The 19,391-nt window shown below is 43.5% G+C and overlaps 1 protein-coding gene and 1 long non-coding RNA gene across 6 annotated transcripts in view; both read left to right on the forward strand.

Annotated features, from left to right (window-relative positions):
* Window positions 1-19,391, forward strand: part of LOC111244196 (uncharacterized) — a 180,161-nt gene that overhangs the window by 107,921 nt on the left and 52,849 nt on the right. The window lies entirely within an intron of this gene.
* Window positions 83-12,099, forward strand: LOC147757273 (uncharacterized). The gene is made up of 2 exons (XR_015320531.1): window positions 83-1,151; window positions 3,609-12,099. It is a non-coding gene; the product is annotated as an uncharacterized LOC147757273 (long non-coding RNA).

Raw genomic sequence — 19,391 nt, forward strand, 5'->3', positions numbered from 1 at the left:
CCGAGGACACCGGAGTCGAGGTGGTTAAGGTACTGTTGGCCTGCTTGTCTACCTGCCTGGTTCAGTCAGGTAATTCCCTCTTCAGACTGTTTCTGTCGAGTGTCGAATTGTATATAAATTGTCTTTTCGACTATGTCTGTGACTATTTCTGATTGGCCCGCTCGGCGCACGCATGCGTTGGCGCGCACGCTCACTTAAGCTATTTACTCTTTCGGTAGTTTGCTCGTTCGACGCTACGCTCCTCGACGTGCTCCTCTGCCGTGTTCTGCTACTAACACGGTGATAATATGTTGCCAGGGGACAGTAGGAAACAACGCGGAAGGCAAGCGCGAAACCGCTCTTTTTTGCGTGACGCGTCTCCGGACATAAAGTTTCTCGAGAATACTCGTAGACATATACATACACGCACACATTCAGCCGTATAGGGTTTCTCTATCTAGATTCGTGTCTTTTAGCGCGCGGCAGCGGTTCGTCCGTCGCTTCGGACTTTATGGAAGGGTAAATTAGGAAATGCGATTTGGTGCTGATGCTACGCTAGCGGTAGCGGCAGCAGAAGCTGTTATGGTCGTAGCTAACAGAGATGAAAATGCGGCTGTTCTGCTATGTTGAGCAGCACCTCTAATATCGGTGTTGCTCATTTAGGTCCGGGGCGCCAAAGTGTCTAAGACGGTGACCGGCAACACGAGTGATCACACGACTGTGCCATTTCCTCAGGATCGCTCAGTAACCGCGCCACTCACAGGACAACAGTATCAGCACAGCAGGCGATCAGGTAGCCAGGCACTACTGGCAGCAACGGAAGCAGCATATAAAGACTCTTTCCTCCAATCCGTCGCGTGCCGAGCTGTTCTTAGCGTTGCCGTCATAGACAATCACATTTACCACCATACATCTACTACTTCACAAGCGAGCTTCGTTCATCGTACTACCCGCCATTGGACGCTTTCTGAATATCGATCGACAGATTACCGACCAAACGGCACAATAACCCCTTCATGCGAACCCAGATTGGTACAAAAGGAACTAGCCAAGCTGGAAGAAATGGAGTCTACTTCCAGTGAACAGAAATAAGAGTAGAGAATCTGATGATGTCGAAGGAAATTCCGGTGGAACTGCGAAGTCTGCACCTAGAAGTCCACCTACGATTCTCGGTATTGTCCTCTGCACCCCCCACCTAACCCATCCCCTCTTTATTTGTCTACTTCGCAGCGCTGATGCCTGTGCATCCATCCTTCGCTTTGAGCTGATGATATGGTTGGCGCTTCACATGGAGCCCATGGCAAAGACTTATCGTTAGGTATTTAGTCTCAACTTGAGGACTAATATGTTACGGGGGCTTTTCACTGTCTTCTTTCGCTGTTATTTGTTTCCCTCCCCGATTTGTTCTTTCTCTATACTTCCGCTTAGACTCTGCGTGAGAGCAACACTAGCATGCATAGAGTATCTCGTGATATCGATTCGTGTTAACGATGTTTAGTGTTTTCGGCCGTTTCTGTTTGTAGACGGAATGGAAATGAGGTCCGAGGGCACAAGACACACACAGAGAGGCAAAAAGACGAGAGAGAGGCTTTGTTTAGTTGACGGTCTGGACGAAGAGACACTTTTGGCCTAGTCTGAAGCTGTTGCGCAAAACCCTTCCAGCGACAGCTGTCAATTGTTTAAACTGATCCCAACAGCTGTGAGCAGTGGCGTTCATTACGGTCTATGCAACAGGACGGTGGCATGCCCGATTAAGCCGGCTGCGCGCTCTCGCCATCCTCTTGCGTTTCTCTAACCCTCTCGCAATTTCTGTGAGTTCTTGATACCCCACCCACCAATTCCCCTTTCCACTCCTCTCTCTCTCTCTCTCTCGCATTCTTTTCTCGGCATTTGCCTCCCATTTTTGATTGTCCATGCAGATGCCCGTTCGTCAGCGTATGGATCATTAGCGTCTATCAAAAGCACCACGAGCTTTGCAGGGATTCTCGATCCGCTGCAATAAACATCTACCAGACAGATAGATCACCAATAGGATATTGACCGAGTTGACTATCATTGTTCAGCCGGTACATAAGTGTGCATGGCCTGTTCCCCTTTGACTACTATCTCGTACGCCGATATTACAACATAGCTATTGCTGGTGCTTTTACTTTTACTGGCACTATCAACAGTTTTGTCTGATTATTTTTGCCGTGCTGTTCGTACGGCCAGCTCTGAAGCTACTCGAACAATTGTTGCTATAGCAATCCGACCATTTAGTGAAAATCTTCTCTTTGCCAAATCGGATAGAATGAGATCAGAACGGTGCAGACGAAGACAAAGAAAGCTGTCATATCGTTATCATTATGATACGTTAAGTGTGCCTTGTGTAATTATGTTGCCGGCAACGATAGCGAACGAACACAGCGACGCTAACGACGACGCTGTACAGACCAAAACACAAAAACGTAAGTTTACAACTGTTTTTAACTTCAGTTACTCTCGTCAGCTTCACTCATCGGTAGCGTCGGTTTAAAATGACGCGTCCACATACACACACAAACAGGCTCGTGTACACCTACATTGAAACACACTGCATTAAAGCTTACATATCAGAGATACCAGCTATTTTCATATTAATACTACATTTTCAAGTCTGCGGCAGGGTTACGAACGATAACAGTTACATACACGTATATATTGGGTGGATTGTAACATGGTGATGGTAATGATGATGCGGAAGATGATTGGGGTGTTAATAGCTAAAAAAAAGATCTCACGCTTGAAGCCTTGCCGCAAATTACGTACGTACAGCTTGCAGAAGCTGGCGTGCAGGTTTCTCGTCCTTTTGTCAGTCAACGAATATATATTTTTCAGCTGGTCATGCTCTGACTTGTGTTTCAACTACAACTATCACTGTACCATTATACAACCATTATTATTATGACTATGATTCCAGGCACTGCTTTGATCGATGGCTCAAACATGCGATGTCAGATTTGGGTTTTTGTATGAACTTTTCATTTTAGAAAGACTAAGAATCAAGGAGCTTCTTGAAATCAATTGATATTTCATTTCTAATGGAAGCTTCATAAATCGTTAAGTCATCATCGATAGCACCATTAAATAGGAAAGTGAAGAGAACTACTACATTAACAAGCCATTGTCACGAGCTAAAACGTTATCATTCAATACTTCGACAGAGATTTCCCTAATAGCATATAAGTTGAACAGTCATGATGGAACTTATCTATCTTGCGTAACATTTAGATCTCTATTTATGTGTTTATCGGTCTCTTTCCCTTTGTCTTCATCCTCTCCTATGCATAGCGTCCCTTGGAGTAAGATGTTGATACTGGTTATGGCTGTACATACTGCCGTTATATACGGAAACCTAGGCGTGCTTAATCTATGATGTCGTTTGCTGAGTAGGTTCGATGTTAATACGTTTTTCCAGCTCAGCGAACAAACATTCAATCACTTATGCGAATTTCCCTTGGATTAAAATGAACAGCATTTTCAGGGGCATCGTGCTTCCTATCATACCGCGTTTTTTAGCTTCTCTTCTAAGCTTATTAATGCAGTGAGGCGGGGCTGACTCTGCTGCTACTTCAGCTCGTGTTGTTGTTGTTGTTGTCTTTGAAACGAAGGTAACCCTTTATCATTGTCTTGAAGACCCGACCAACGTGCGTTCCTCACGCAGTGGAGATGCAATAGTCGATTCTGATCTGACTTCTGCTGTTTGGTTCATAGTCCACTCTAGCCGTTTGTTGGCGATTTAAATTTGCCAGCTTTGCGGATTCGGACAAGCGCGGCCAGCCAGAAACCTTTCTAATAGACGGACCGACTCTTGGCCTTTGATACAACGCCTTCATCATCGATGACGAACGAAGTCCGCGCTCACGGACTTTGTACGTCGACCACGTTTATATGACTTATGATGATAGCGGCAAAAAGGCCACCAACTACCAGCCTATGATGACCGCAGCGACGCGAAGAAATCACGACGGCGGCTATGGCACCGATGTCAGCGTCACAAACGCCGAAGAAACAACTGCCAAATTTTGATACATATCCGACGATCCTCCCTGATTCTGAAAAGCAAATAGAACAGAAAGCAAATAACATGATTATATTATTACATTGTTTCTTCTTTAGATAGCTGTTTCGATAACGAGCTCTGCGTGCGTATAGATTGAGTGGAAGTCATTGGTTGGGGCGCTTAGAAACAGCGCAAAGATATTGTGAGACGGTGATTTTCGGTAAAATCGAAATGACTAGATCTATTCATTGTTTTAATTTACGATATTGATTCTCTCTAACACACTCGAACAAAGATACTATTTATCTATCTATCACTGATGTTGGTCAAGCAAATAGCACAAAAATGTGGGTTACCCAGGTCTGTTGCCGAACCTTCTTGAACAGCCGTTAATATTTATCGACTGTATGGCCGGCTGTTTAAAGGTCGCACGTCCGCTTGGCTTCACCGCTACTTCAAATGACCCGAACACCTTTACTTTGTACTGCTTTCAGAAGTACTAACTGATCTAATTTGCGTTTGTAGCTGCCTACTTATTGTTGACTGCAGCTAGATAAATGTTTCGAAAGGTTACCTTTATTACTATCAATATAAGACAATATAAGATACTTGCTTTCATCGAAAGGAAAGTTGTAGTATAAAGTAGTAGAAGATAGAAGTATAAAAGGTAATTGAAGACTGAATATTAAAAAACGGGCTTACATTTGTCCTAGCGGTATACAGATGTTTGAGCCACACTTAATATTGTTCATGCGTATGGGTATCTCTGTATATTTTCAACATAACAAAATGCTCTAGATAGGAGCCGCTTTTTATAAATAACAAATAACAAATTTTCATAATAGAAACTGATGTGTTTCAGCAATGAAAGATGGACTTTTGGATGTTGTCAAACATTAATGATCCGACTCCGACACAACCGGACATTACCAATAACGTTACAAACAAAGGTCGAGATGAGCAACTCTCGACAAGGTTTTTTGTTGCAGGAAGAGACATGCTGTCATAGCTGGGGCAGCAACAAGACTTAATGACCAGCCGGGGAAGCCACTGGTTTGAGTCTATCAAGCTTAGATACATAGCATTTGTCAATAAAGCTAGATTACTCTGTATATTTCATTACAGATTCGATGCCCTAATAGCCCGAAGCGGCATATTCAAGCAAAAGTATCTTGCCGATGCCGCATCTTGTGGATATTTGAAAAGTTTAGGAAGTATTTTAACGCTGTAGTTTTTACGTATTAGGCGTTCATACGCCTAATCACCAAACGTTTGTACGTTACTACCGGCCTAACAATTCCCGTATGAGCACTGCTCATATACGAGAATATGGTATGAAAAAAACTTACGCGCTAGCTTTCAGGCTACAAAAGAACGGCATAAACCGGTTGTCTTTTCGTTCATTCATCGACGGATCAAGCTGCAGATAATTTGGCCACAAGTTGACACTGATGTCGATTGACCCCCTGAAGTCAGCTAGCTCTTTCCTTGATCCTGTTTAGTCGCGACGGATCGTTTTTCCATCACTTTTCAAGCTTCTCACAGTCACTTTCCGATAAAGCGAACAGTCGCCATTTGCGGACCTTTTTAGGGTCTGAAGTTTATACCCTGCCGGTACCCCCCGCCCAGTCTCCCGCCTACCTCCCCCCCTCCCCTGACGTGGCTTGGGAGACCTGGCGAAAATGTTCCACTGGGAATAGAACATTCTTCATCAACAACTGCGCTCCCCCCTCTGTTGTCAGTTGTTGATCATTAACATGATTATATGCCGGATGCTGGCGGGCTATCCATATTTGGAAGATGTGTGGCGGGACCAACAGGACAAACAGGCCCTCCTATCGACAGTGCCGACAACCCACTAGAAGACGAGGATACGAAGCTAAGGGTAAAACTAACGCAAGCAAACAACAGTTGGCGGCTAAAGTGGGACCAGCCCCACTACTGGTTTTTCGTTCCTGCATTGGTTCATCGCATGTTATTATAGCGTTAGAATCTTCCATCAAATAAACATTTTCCTTCTTGTATGTACGTATACATATACAACATAGTATCTCCTGGCTCCTAGTTTGTACAAGATACGACAGCTATAACAAAAAAGCTCAGCGATAGCCTTCGTTCGTTACGTTTGGATCGTGCTTCTGTATACCAAATCGCTTCCATAATTTTGGCCGTGTGTCTTCGTTCGTCTGCAAATACTACTCCCCCTGTGAATAAGGTTTGTTGGAGACGTTATATCTCATTATATATCAAATTTAGCGATTATATAGAGCATCTGAAAACTTAATCAGATCCATCACAGCGTACTTCGCTTCAAAACGATAAGACTCCTTTCGGTACCACAACATCTTGTGAGAATAAAATAGAACTTTGAAACGTATTTGCGTACAACCCGCCACTGTGAAATTATATGAGAGACAGATATTATAATAGAGCGAAGCTGTTCACTCGTAAAGTGAAAGCGGTCAGGGTTTGGCAGTATACAGAGTATTTGGCAAATCGAAGGATTTTGTCGGGGACGACGGGGTGTGAATGCAGGGTTTTCCGATTATTACCCGTCAACAACTCTCCGTATATGAGTTCAGGTATAATATCCGCATAAGCGAATGTTGTTTAACCTCATTGATATTGTCGTTCGCTCTATGTGTTTCTTCATCAACCGAAAAAACTTGCATGAAGGAACGAAACTAGAATGTATGGGCACTCCTCTTAAAGAGTTCTAAGATAGGAGTCAACTGTGCGAAGGTCGCCAGCCATTCCCAGGCTCACGGTGGTCCCATCTAAGCGGAAGTGCATGCAGGCCATCAGCAAAATCAATGGGTAGACTGGACTTGTACGAGGAAAAAATTATATTGTTATAGCAAAGTTGAAACACAATGAGGTTACAACAGTTATCTAAAATCATTTTGACGCGATAGATCCAACAGGTAGGTCTCTGGTGAAGCCAAACAAATATACTATTTACCTAACTTTTAAGTGTTTCTCTTTTTTTTTTTTTTTTTTTTTTAGATATTAACTTAAGATGGCCATTTACTACCAGACCCATTACAGCAAGAACTGCCCAGCTATAATATGAGCGGTCGTATGCTCGAAGCACGGAAGATATGGATTCGCTATGAGTCGCAAATATAGGCAACCGAATACGTATCATATATAAATGACATTTTACAATACAATTAATGAAGTAGCAGGGCAATGAGCTTCGGCCACAACCCGCATCACCACGAACGACGCCACGTGTACCATGAAAGTATTCATTAAGTTGGATCTGATTTGCTGACCCCTGTGCGACCATAAGGAGTGAAGATCGACGCGAAGACCACGCGTGTGCCGGGGTTGAAACTGGTCCACGGTTCTATTTTTTTAACTGTTTCAAGTGTCTCATTCATGTTTGCTCAAGCCATGAACCACAATTGATTGAAGCACTAGCTAATTAGCAGTAACAGCAGCCCTGAGTTCAGTAACACGACTAGAAAGATAGTTTTTTACGCTGTGTTTCGTAAGATTTTATGACAGTCCTCAAAAGCCTTTCTCCATCCTAACAATCCAAGCTTCCGGATGTCAACTTCGACTCGATAAACCGTCGAATGATCTTGTCTATGAGTTATATAAGTCAGGTTCTTTTTTAACCCCGTCTAAGTATGTTTAGGAAGGAAATATCGTGCTATTGCAGACTTTGCACGAAGTTGGCGACGTGCATGACCGTGCTGTCTACGTAAAATAGTGGATCTCTGCTCGTCATGCGTTACACTGCACGTAGACAGCAGTTTTCCTCGTTCGAAGTCTGCTATTAACCGATCAAAAGAACCGTAACCACGATTGGCACAATAACAGGCACTGTGAGGCAGCAGTCGAGGGAACGGGGCTTAGGTGCATGCAAAATTTTGTCCACCACAGCGATCGCACGATGTTAATCCGCTAAAGTTGCCTAAGCTTGTGGCGTATTTTTGTCGTTTTGCCCTATCTGTGTTTTTTGCACTGTCTCGAGAGCTTGTTAGGGACGAGACAAAAGAAGGCTACTCGTATTCACTCATCGAAGACTTTCTCAATGGTTCTCCTCTGTAACGGCCTCCAATTCAGAAAGAGCCCACAAATCAACGATACTAACAACAAACACCATGTAAGGATAGTTCCCAGATATGGTGACTTTACAGAACGATTTTTGGCGAGTTTTGAAACTCTCGTTCAATGTACAATTATAATACAGCTCCCTGCGACACATTTTCTGTGTAGATGCGCAGGAAGTGTTACGCAGTTATCCAACAAAGTTATATATACAAATAAAAAATTAGGCATATAAATACCAAATTGACAAGGAGGACCATTTTTCCGCATAACTAGATATTATAGAAATGACTAGAGTTGTGTAGATTTAAAATGTTGAAATGATTTTAAAATACGGGCTCTATTCAATATTCAGCTTGTTCTAAACGCGATGCATCAACAAAACGATAAACCCAGACAAGCATGGACATTGCTACGTCTGTAACAAGAAGAACAGAAGAAATTAAGTTTATTTGATTTAGGACGGTATATACATATATATGCATATATATAGCACTTTGTTGCACGGTAACATGACAAGGCAGTCGCTTGGCTGGCACCGAAAGAGCGTTCATTTCGTAAGAAGCTGTTTTCGATGGGCGCGTTGTAGAATGGTGTAATTTGTTTGTACTGGAAGGAAGCTCCGAGCATCTCTTGGTGTCAGAAAGAAGAATATAGAAGCTATAAATTAAGGAAAATCGAATTATCCGAATTTGTCACACACATGTTTGGAATATGTGTAGACATGTACGTCGACGCACGAGAACGCATAGTTTGACTATCTTCTGCACGTGGCGATTTTCGCAATACAAACAAACAAACAAAAAGTTGAAACCTATGCAGTATCTCGATTCAATTAGAGACCGTTGGAAATTTTTCTAGATGCATTCTGTTTACAAGGTCAGCCATATAGCCCTTCACGCCTCACTATCTATCCCAATGAGAAGTGTGTGTTCCTTTGTGCTCCATGAACCATATCCGTTCTTGGCTTATTCCTACTCGCTTCATTGAATTGTGCCTTTGGCCGGCTTTGTTTGGGACGCTGTGCTGCGACGGCGCGACAAAGGTGCTATCATTTAGTGACACGCCGAATTCGTACGTTTACATGCCTTACGAGCTGCGACAGTTAGTACGAGCAGACACCCCTAGATGGAAACAAACAGGCCAGTATGGTGGCTCGTACAATTAAACACGCGTTCATACCTATTACAGGCTCATAGGCAACGCACCCATATCTCTTACGATCTCACACTATATCTGAGGGGTACAATTAAACACGCGTTCATACCTATTACAGGCTCATAGGCAACGCACCCATATCTCTTACGATCTCACACTATATCTGAGGGAGAGAAAGACAGTTGTCAAGCATGACAACTGAAGTTGGAGAAATGCTAAAAAAGGACTTGCGTCATTGCAGTTCGTAATGAATCAAAGAAAGAGAAGTTTATTTACACTTTAACACCCGACGGCCTTTGTGTTACTGGCGGGTCTAGCTTCTTGTTCTGTGCCAAGCGCTGGATTCCCATTATTACACAGCATAGTACCACACTCCATTAAGAGTATATCACATAGCCTCTCTGGTCACCGCCGAAACACGTTAAGACCTTAAGAGTAGGCACCGAAAAACAAAGGCTTAGTCCGCAAGCCATTATAGATACGCGCACGGAGCCGCGCTAGAGACAAAGTAACTGTGAACACTTCACACTGGTCATTTTTATATTAGGCGAGAGCGAGTTCGAGGTTGACTATTGTAATTTATGGACAAATACATGCCCCTACGTAGAAGAGAAGCTGCGCTAATTTTGTTCTTGCATGTTTAAGGACATGCAGATACTGGCTATGGTAGATAGACGTATTTCTACTTCTATTATAGATGAAATCGATTTGCATTCTTGCTACAAGCTGTATCATTACAATCGCTTGTCGAACGGTCCAGTTTCGTCAGCTGTCATCCATAGATTCTGCAACATCTTTCAGGTCCTCTATTGATCTGTCCGAGCCGCCTTTGTCATGCGTGTAACCGCATCGATGTATCTGTATGATGTACATATATTTTCTCTTCGTTCTAATTAGTACTTGCTTAGCAGGTTTCATAAACTACCAAATACATAGCTATTGATATTCTTTCGGTCTTGCTGCCCCGCCCTCTCCTCTTCTTTGCAAAGTCTAGTTGGCAAGCGTCGAGACAGGGCGAAATAGAAGCTGATATTTGAAGTCTTTTTCCCTACTATTTCTTCAACAAGCTTGAACTCGGACGAGTGCTCTGTTGGCTAGTTTATTCGTGGTTAGTCGGTCCGCCGATCAGTCGGTCGGTCGGTCGGTCGGTTTCCGCTTAATCGGCTGGAAGCGCAAGCGACTCTCGATCGAATACGACTACTGCGACTGCTACTGCCGCCAACAATGGCTCTCAAGTGATAGCTAGAAGAATCTATTTCCATTAGTAGAAAGTCGATAGCAGTTACCACGACAGCCTCTGTGACGGCACCTACTGCTGGTATTACCTGACTGTTTCGACTGGCTGGCTGTGCTCTCTACGGGTTGTTGGAAAGCAAATGTGTAGAATGGCCTCTAGACGATCGGTGGTTTTCATCTATAGGAAGAACAGAACGGAAACGGAGCTGTAAGCCTTACGCTCGTTCGACTAGCTGTTTTCTCCATGTTGCGCTAGCGGTCTGTTCGCCTCGTTCGGCTCTACTTACCGTTTTCTCTGTTTTCCTCTATTGGTTCTACAAGTCGTCCGTACAGGTACCTGTCCTACAGGCAGGTAGGCTACCAGCTCTGGCCACAGCCATGGGTCTTCTCTGTACTATAGTTCTATACTGCTTTCTGTCCTATGCAAAGAGGTGCTTCTTCAATACTGCGCTGTCCGTTGATGATTACGCTGGCCGTGATGGTAGAAGCCAACCAACAAGGTGATCACGCACTGCTGACCCGAGGTCGCTCCTTAGCTTCCTTCATTGAAAGCAGCAGCACGCGCCACTACAAGAAATCGCTGTTGTTTCTGCATCGGTGACAGCAGCAGTGCCGATGGTGATCGAAGCGGATGGAGAAGGAAAAGATGAAGCAACGCCATAAGCATCATCGCCATTATCGTCACTGTCATCGGATATTGGCGAGTGGTCGCACAAAACAGAAAGCAGAGCGGAATCTAGCAAAAGGCCAGCTGCAACCGTTGACACAAACCGGGGACCACAACTACACTACACACACCAGCGAGGCAACAATGACAGTACCAAAGCGTTGGGCTTTAACCCAGCTACGCTCGACGCCGGCGTGAAAAAGCAGCACCGGGAATATAGTCGGTCGAATAAATGACGGGCGGATAGTTGCTGCGCCTAGTTATAGCAACGGTAGTAGTAGTAGTAGTATAAAGAAAAAAGAAGAAGTGCTAGTCGTAGTGAAGGGGGACCGAAGGCTAAGCCCAAGTCTGTACCGGCCGATCCATGTCGACGATTGACCCGGCTGTAGCTTGGGCCTTTTCGTCACTAATACACATACAAACATGCACATAGATAGACACCCATCGTAAATACAAACCACAGAATAGTGAGGATAGAAAGAAGGATCGACCGCTAGTACTATTTCGATTGCGGTGGGTAGTTAAATCGCGGCATCTTGTTCCTTTTCTGAGTTCTTCTGCTGTTTGCTCGGAGTTCGTACGCCGGTGACGATGAAGGGGAAATGACGACGGTTATCTTGATGGATACTGAGACAACTGTCAGCGTCACCATCACCTCAAGCAAAATCGCTATCATTGGCTAATAGCGCTATTAACGTCGAGGGGTACGTCACTCATCATTGCGTTGCTGTTGTTTTGATCGTCGCTGAAGAAACCGTTACAATGTTTAATGGTTGTCAGCTGTATCGAAATAGGTGCTCTTCGATTGTGCTGACGTTAACCTACGTATAATTACGTAGTATCCGGAGGAATTTTTGTATGTTGACGTTGTCGATGGCAAAACGAAGCAAGGTTGATTGGTAGGAGTGAACCTGAAACACAGACCTTTGAGGTGTTTATTAGCCAGTGACGAAATAAATGAACGATTGCTACATCACTGATGAATGTTAGATCTAGAATATCTGTATAGTATTAATGTAACAGGAATTTATACTCAGTCTCGTCTCGGAACACAGGACAGCATGTCTCGGTGAACTTCACATCTTCCGTTATGTTGTCTTCGGCAATTATCTTCTACAAGGAATTGTAACTACCGTGTAAAAATAGATCCTCTCCAATCTGTACACTTGCGTAAGTTTAGGTAGAAGGTGTATGAAATGAAGGTTCTTCGACTGGTGACTCTATCAGGATCGTTGCCATTTACACCATTAACTCTAACCGAGCATATTTGTGTGTCTGTATCAATCTGAATGGTAATAGTCTCAGCGGTAGTGATCGTACTATGTCTATACATAGAGATGTATTGCAGCGGCAACAATCGTTAGAGTGGTAGTAAAAACACCGCGTAGACAAATACAAGGCTGATGCCCACTCTCTTCGACGACAAAACATAATCGAGAGATAACGATGGTGATGGCGGCCAGACGTCAGCACTAGCAGTCTTCTAACATTGTCTCTGCAGTTCTCTGTAACTCTGTACGGCCAGTATTGCGTTGTCATACACGTAGTAGTTCGGATGAACGCCACTGTTGACGCCGCTTCCTTTCGTTTGTCGCCACCGGTGATGATTTGGTCCGCAACGCCTGTCTTCTGCTTGTTGTTGTTGTTGTTGTTGTTGTGATTATTGTTGATGTTGTTGTGGTTAGCGATGCAGTTATTCTTGTAGTGCTGGCTTACTTCCTTCGTGTCTGTCACGGCCAAGTCATTTTCCGCCCCTTCCATCTGGGCAACGATGCAGCAATCAGCCGGTGCTACGTTCATTTCTTTTGATGACCACAAACAGTTTGCCTGCGTTCACGAGGACGACTTAAACGATAGCGCACCTGATGGACGCTCACTCATACACAAATTCGTTATATAAAGTGGACGATGGCTCAACTTTGCTCCCTGTTGATGGTCCTTGTCGCGATTTACGTAGCTGTTTCTAGCCAGATCTACGCTAGTACTAGTACTTTGTCTTTTACTAAAACATCTTGTACTATCAAATTTACTCCACACGATATAACGAACGATAGGTCTCCGTCGTTGACTCGGAATTCAAGCACGCGAACGTAAGATGTGGGCGAAACCATAAACCAATTCGATGAACGAAATTAAGAACAGAAATAGACCTGAAGCCACCATCGAACACTGTGACAGCGGCGGACACTTGAAAAAAAGCTAAATTCGCCATTTTACTAAGCGGGACATTGCCCGTAACCAAGACATTTGCATCTATCGCAATGGATGTTCGAGCTTCGATCTTGAGCAGATGCTTGGACAACTGCACGGCCATACGATACAACGGCCAGCTAACCTTTGCCCGCCCGCATGAAATCATAGCAGACGACAGACACGTAAACTTAAGCCACGATGGCTGAAGTGCCGTGAAGATGACCGATCGGAGAAAGAAACGAGGACTAACCTGATCTGTGGCTAGTTCAACCGTAGCTGCACTTAGATCTGTTCTAGACTACGACACTGCGTGTGTTATCGGCACACTTTGGGCTGAAAGTTTGCGTGATACGCGGCAATAGAACGAGTGCATAAGTAGGTCGCTCTTCGTGTAGCTGACAACCAACTTACGGATGTTGCTTTTTTGAAGTTGACGAAAGAAAGAGAAAAGTCAAACTTTTTAAGAAAATAACTGGCGAAAGCGTTGGTGCTGCGCTAGCAACCGTCGTCGACTGAGTTGCACGGAGTCTTGTCCAACTAATTACGTCTTATTAGGTGTTGCCAAAAAATATATATATATATACAGGTCATAAAAAATACCTACGTCTTGCAGTGAGTCCGAAGATCGAACGAGTATTATTTTTTCCGTACTTCTATCAGATGACGTTCAGTTTGGCTTTTAATTATTTTTTTACACCAACCAGGCTCGTGCAATAATACAGTATAGGATGTACAGGTAATATATGTGTGAGATCTAGAGATATTCTACATATGGATTCTTTTTTAATTGTTAGATAATACCCAGACAAATATCTACGTTGCTAATGATACATTCAAATTTGAAACTGTACACTGTTGGAAAAAAAGAAAACGTATCGTTTCAAGCAATTACCCTTGTTCAATGTTAGTAAATGTGTAAACAATACCATAATATAGATATTAATTTTTTTTTATTTAGCAATTAAAATATAGGCAACTAGCTTTTACTATATGTTCCGTAAAGATTTCAATTTTCGATCACTATATTAAGTCACACAGGTAATATAACTCTACAGTAGAAGAAGACACAAAAAGAGGATTGGCACAAAAAACACATCGCTCTGAATTTTAATCCAACGGCAGGATCAAGCAGACACGTTTCTCCATGGAGATAATATTTCAAATGAGACACTTCGTATCGGTGCACACCCAACACTATTCTGGGTTTTTTATTGGTTCCCCGCGGATTAGTTAACGAAATCGTCTTCGCAGATTTGGTTTTTTGCTAGCTTTGGGTAACCAACATGGCTAGCAAGCCCTGTCTATCGCGCGAAGCTATCTGCCCGCCTGGATTTCGCGGTGCACTTCCAACGTCGCGTAGAGGGAAGGACAGGGGGCAAGCCACTGAGTAACGACAACACGTTACAGCTCATATTTAGTAACCTATTTATAATATTATACAGTCAATATCACAAGTTGGGATCTTCCTAGAAGCCAGTCTATGATTATTAAGCTTTTCTGTTCAACGTGTACGTACATCCTTACGTTGTCTTTGCCCTCGTTTTGCTCAGGAAACTAAGTATTATAACGAAACGCAGTTGTTCTTTTTTGGGCAATCAAAAGCAAACGTTTCTTGAATATGTTTATTATGCCTAATGAAGATAAAAATACGGCTGCTTTGCAAGTTCAGCAATTTTGCCAACAGGTTGCCAGAAGCTATACGCTATACGTCTTATAATTCTATAATATGAGAAGTTTTTCGTTAGGATTGGAAAGGTGCCTAAAAATGTCACCTTAATTCTGTAGGTTAAGCAATTCGGCGTTTCAGAACATAATTTCACCTGGCCCATTTGACGGACGTTCGTTTGTTGTATGCGCTTGAACGCAACTTCCATCTCATTCAACATATTTTTTTTTAGAATTGCTTACATTGTTTGTTATTTTCGCCATATCTCTTTTCTATCATTTTATGCGTGCTTAGGTGTGTATCTACGATCCCTGGATCTTTGACACCTCACCACGCATCGCTTGGCGTTGTCTCCTTCTTCCGCTATTGCGTGCGTTTTTGTTATCAGGAGACAGCCGTAAACTTCCTGTTGCAACAGCTGCCGCTATTGATTGTGGCTGACGCGTACTAGTAGTTATAGAAATGCTACAATTATTGCCGCTGTTGTTGTTGTTGTTGTTGTGCCTGAATCCTACTTTTGCACGGGGAACCTTGCTGTTCCACCGATATCGCTATGTCGGTACCGCCAATGACTTCGGAGCTGCAGGCCCAACTTCTGTTCGTACAACAGCGCGTAGCCATAACTCACGTACCAGAAGAACCGAAAAAGTAATCGACTACGTCTCTCAACTTTCTGTATGATAGATGGCAACTAATTTCTGGGGCAGAGATCAGATGTGGGCGCTTGTCCATGGTGCTGGTGCGAGCAAGTAGCATAGCCAATAACAAACGGAAAAAGACCATATGAACTGCATATGTATCGTATATATAAGATCTATTCCTGTTAAATGATAACCAAGATTGGAACAATAGCAAGAAACACCAATGATCACTAGAGTGTCCTAATGGCGTCGGCTTGTTGGTCGACATTCGTTCACTTACTTGACAGGACCCCCGCCAGGTGAATGAATGCTTACGGCACGTAACTCTATGTAATGTAGTTGGCAGGAGCAGCCACGGACGATTTGCCTGCCCCTTTAAGGCGCTTTTGGCAGTGATCATTGATGAGTCCTTAATGGCTGCTTCTAACAATATCGGCTGTGCGGCCACGGGCGTCGTAGGCGTGATGCTGATTTCGTCCGTTGGATAACGCCACAGACTTGTTGCCTACTAGAGAAAAACGGGGATGAGGTAAACAGATTGCAATGATAACTGTAGCTAGAAGAGCGGCAAAAGAAGAAGCAACAACCGTACTGGGAGCTGACTTCTTCACACATAGTTCGATTGAACGGTCTTCGTTTTGTTTAAGTCTTTCAGGGTTGTCTCTTGTAGGCGCTTCTTCCGTCCTGTCTTGTATCTACCCGCATTTAAATGCTTTCGGCTGGCACGACCCTGTTCGGCCGCTATTTTAGCGGTTCTTCGAATCGAAGTTTACATTGAGCATGAAACGAATTACAGCCCTGGTGATAAGAAGACTGAGAGCCCGATTGACACTTATACAGTCAAACTAACCCAGTCAGCTGGGTCCACTCGACCATTTAGTGGCTACGTGTTGAAAATTATATTTATGCTAATTGCGGTGCACTATTTGGACCACTGTAGAAGTATTTTCTGGTCGTTTCGACTGCATAATAATTATGCTGAAATTATATAAGATCTGTTAGGACGCGCATTGGGAGCTTTGAAGTCGCGCACTGGTTTGAAATGGTTACGTCATTTCTCTAATGTCTGCGCTCGTAGAACTTCTCCGTGTGACAGATCGTTTAATTCAGGCTTTTCTTTAGCTGTATAGTTTTCTGTCAGTTCGAAGATTTTTCATTCGTAATGAAATGAGGCAAACGTATGTTCTCAAATATGCCTAGATACCTATTTATCGTTTTCAAGCTTTTACAGATTAAGCACGAACGAAACAACTACTAAAATTCTAGTATGTATGTAAAACAGTGTTTGTATGAGTGCATTAGCAGGTCTAGCAACCTATCCAGCTAGCCCCGCTCCAGACATAAATTTTTTGGATTTGTGTCCGTGTGTTGTTCGAAATCAACGTTGATTTCCGTTACTCCGGTTCCGGTTTGACCTGCCCGCTCCTGACTGACTCGCCTGATCGACACGCAGTGTTTTCTCTTTCTTGGAGGGACGGAGCCTTCTAACTCTGTCAATTAAACTTCTATTTTTCTCACTCCGTCCAGCGTCTTACGAGTTGGGCCAGACGGAATACTGGAACTCAAAGGTAGGTCGGCCTTATGATCGGCTAGCAAGTTAGTAGCTATGAATAACAGGCGGTATCATGCGAAAGCACGCGGTAACAACTCGGATGCGCGGAGTTTCTTCGGGTCGTGCGCTGAGGCCTCGAACCCAAGAAACCGCCGCTGCCTCTCTCAGGATGCGTTTGAAAAGATGAGAAAGCGGTGTGAAAAGAGCTAAGGGGTAAATACTTGCTTTTCACGTAGAGCAAATCATTTTACACGCACAAAAACACGCCAATAGATAAATAGGCTGGCGCGCAAGGAGGCGAAGAAACGTGGCTGTGACGAGTCGTTACGTAACGCCATTGTGCTTTGCTAGATGTCATAATTGTGTGTAACGGAGCCTGAAAGGCTATATGGTAGAAGTTAAAGACCTGTCGACCACTTGAATCATAAATACGTTGTAGAGATCCCTCTCAAGCAACCCCGGTATCAGGAGGGTAAGCGCTTACCTCTTTGACCACTATCGTTGACAAGAACAGAAATATAAAAAACAATGGTCGGTATATAATTGGTAGCTTATGTTTAGGATTATCCATTTACTTTGCTTTGACGAATCGAAACGCAACAAAAACTAAGAGTCACAATAAAGTGTCTCCTTGTCGTTTTTAAAATAAAGACTAAGACAGAAGGAGCTGTCGATCGATTGAGTGTTTGTGGTCGCTTCGTAGCGTAGAGAGGCCAGTTGAGTCCAGTCAGCTTACGCATAGCGACCTATGGTTTGTTCTTTTGCAGATATACCCCATTATACCTAGTTATCAATACTCGCCATACCTACCTAACTGTGTGTCGAAATTTTCCTACAGGCAAAACACTTGCTTGTGAATCTATTCTATCTGATAGTAGTACTGTATTGTCAGAAGCGGCGTAGAGACGGACCAAATCTATTCTTTCTACAAAAACAAGCTTGAAAAGAAAAGCTGTGAGTTTATGATAGGTGGTCATATATATAAATAAATACACGATGTGTCGAATAAATGCTAAGTGGACCTCGCAACAGCTTGGCTTAATGTCGCTCGAGATTCAGAGTAGTAGATGCAGGCTATAAATGACATTTTTTTTTAAACTACCGGCGCGACTGCGATTCAGGCGTCCTCATACTCGGACCACATCATAGGCTAAACATTGGACATTTGAAGAAGTCCTGTTCATTGAATAATTTTTCAGAAATTATCATATCAGTACTACCGCGGCTGAGCTCATCCGCCGTCTGATAACCTCGCGCGAACAGTGTTTACATAGGTATGAACGAGTCACCCGTGAAGTGACAGCTGAACGAGACCAGCGCGACATAAATCTTCAAACATGTGACGAAGTAAGTAGTCTTCCATCAATCAAAGTCCATGTGTTACCCACTTGAAGGAGACGTATCTGGCTTTTTTCAATCCAGCCGCTGTCGTGGAACTAACCGGCACAGTTTCGCTAACGTATTAACTATTCCCACGTATTCTTCAAGAGACGCTCTTATATGGTCCGATAATATGGTTAAGCGCTCTAACGATAAACAGGACAGACCTATTGGGAAGCTTTCATTATCGTCCGTTACTGAACAACCTATACGAAAACTCAACATGCTGTCAACAAGCAAAGATTCTACTGTAACACGTTGAGCTGACACACGCAGCGTCAAAGGTCGCACTCCATCGTAACAAGTAATAAAGCTTGAAGCATTTTTGGGTTTGTATAGGAATGGGTAGATGTTGTTAATGGGATTCCACCCGGCGATGGTTATTTTTTTCAACAACAACAAAAGGCGTAATCTTTTGTAGAGATCAGGTACATTTTAGGGTTGTGCACGAGGTATAGTTGGCAAGCACAAACAACTGGGTTTCTATACGGACATTTCTAACCTTGCCTGACCGACTGGTACAGAAATACGCATTGGTATAGTGGAAAAACTATCGGCAGTCAGTTTCGTTACTAAAATGATTATGCTTGTTGGCAATTTGCCTAGATCGAAGAACAGTTTCAATTTGCCAACAACTATTGACAGCGGATGTACTATATGCGTCTAGAGCAACTCACACTATATTCGACGATGCCCAATGATAGAGACCCTGGGCCTAGTCAGTATGCCGTCAGTAGGCTGAATGGGCCGTGTTCGGGTCACAGCCCGGACGATGACCCGTCTCCAATACCATACCCAATGTTACTGCTTATTATCTTAGCTTGGTGTGTAGTAGC

Source organism: Varroa destructor, unplaced genomic scaffold (genome assembly GCF_002443255.2).
Source record: "Varroa destructor unplaced genomic scaffold, Vdes_3.0 BEIS01000002.1, whole genome shotgun sequence".
NCBI classification, from domain to species: domain Eukaryota; kingdom Metazoa; phylum Arthropoda; class Arachnida; order Mesostigmata; family Varroidae; genus Varroa; species Varroa destructor.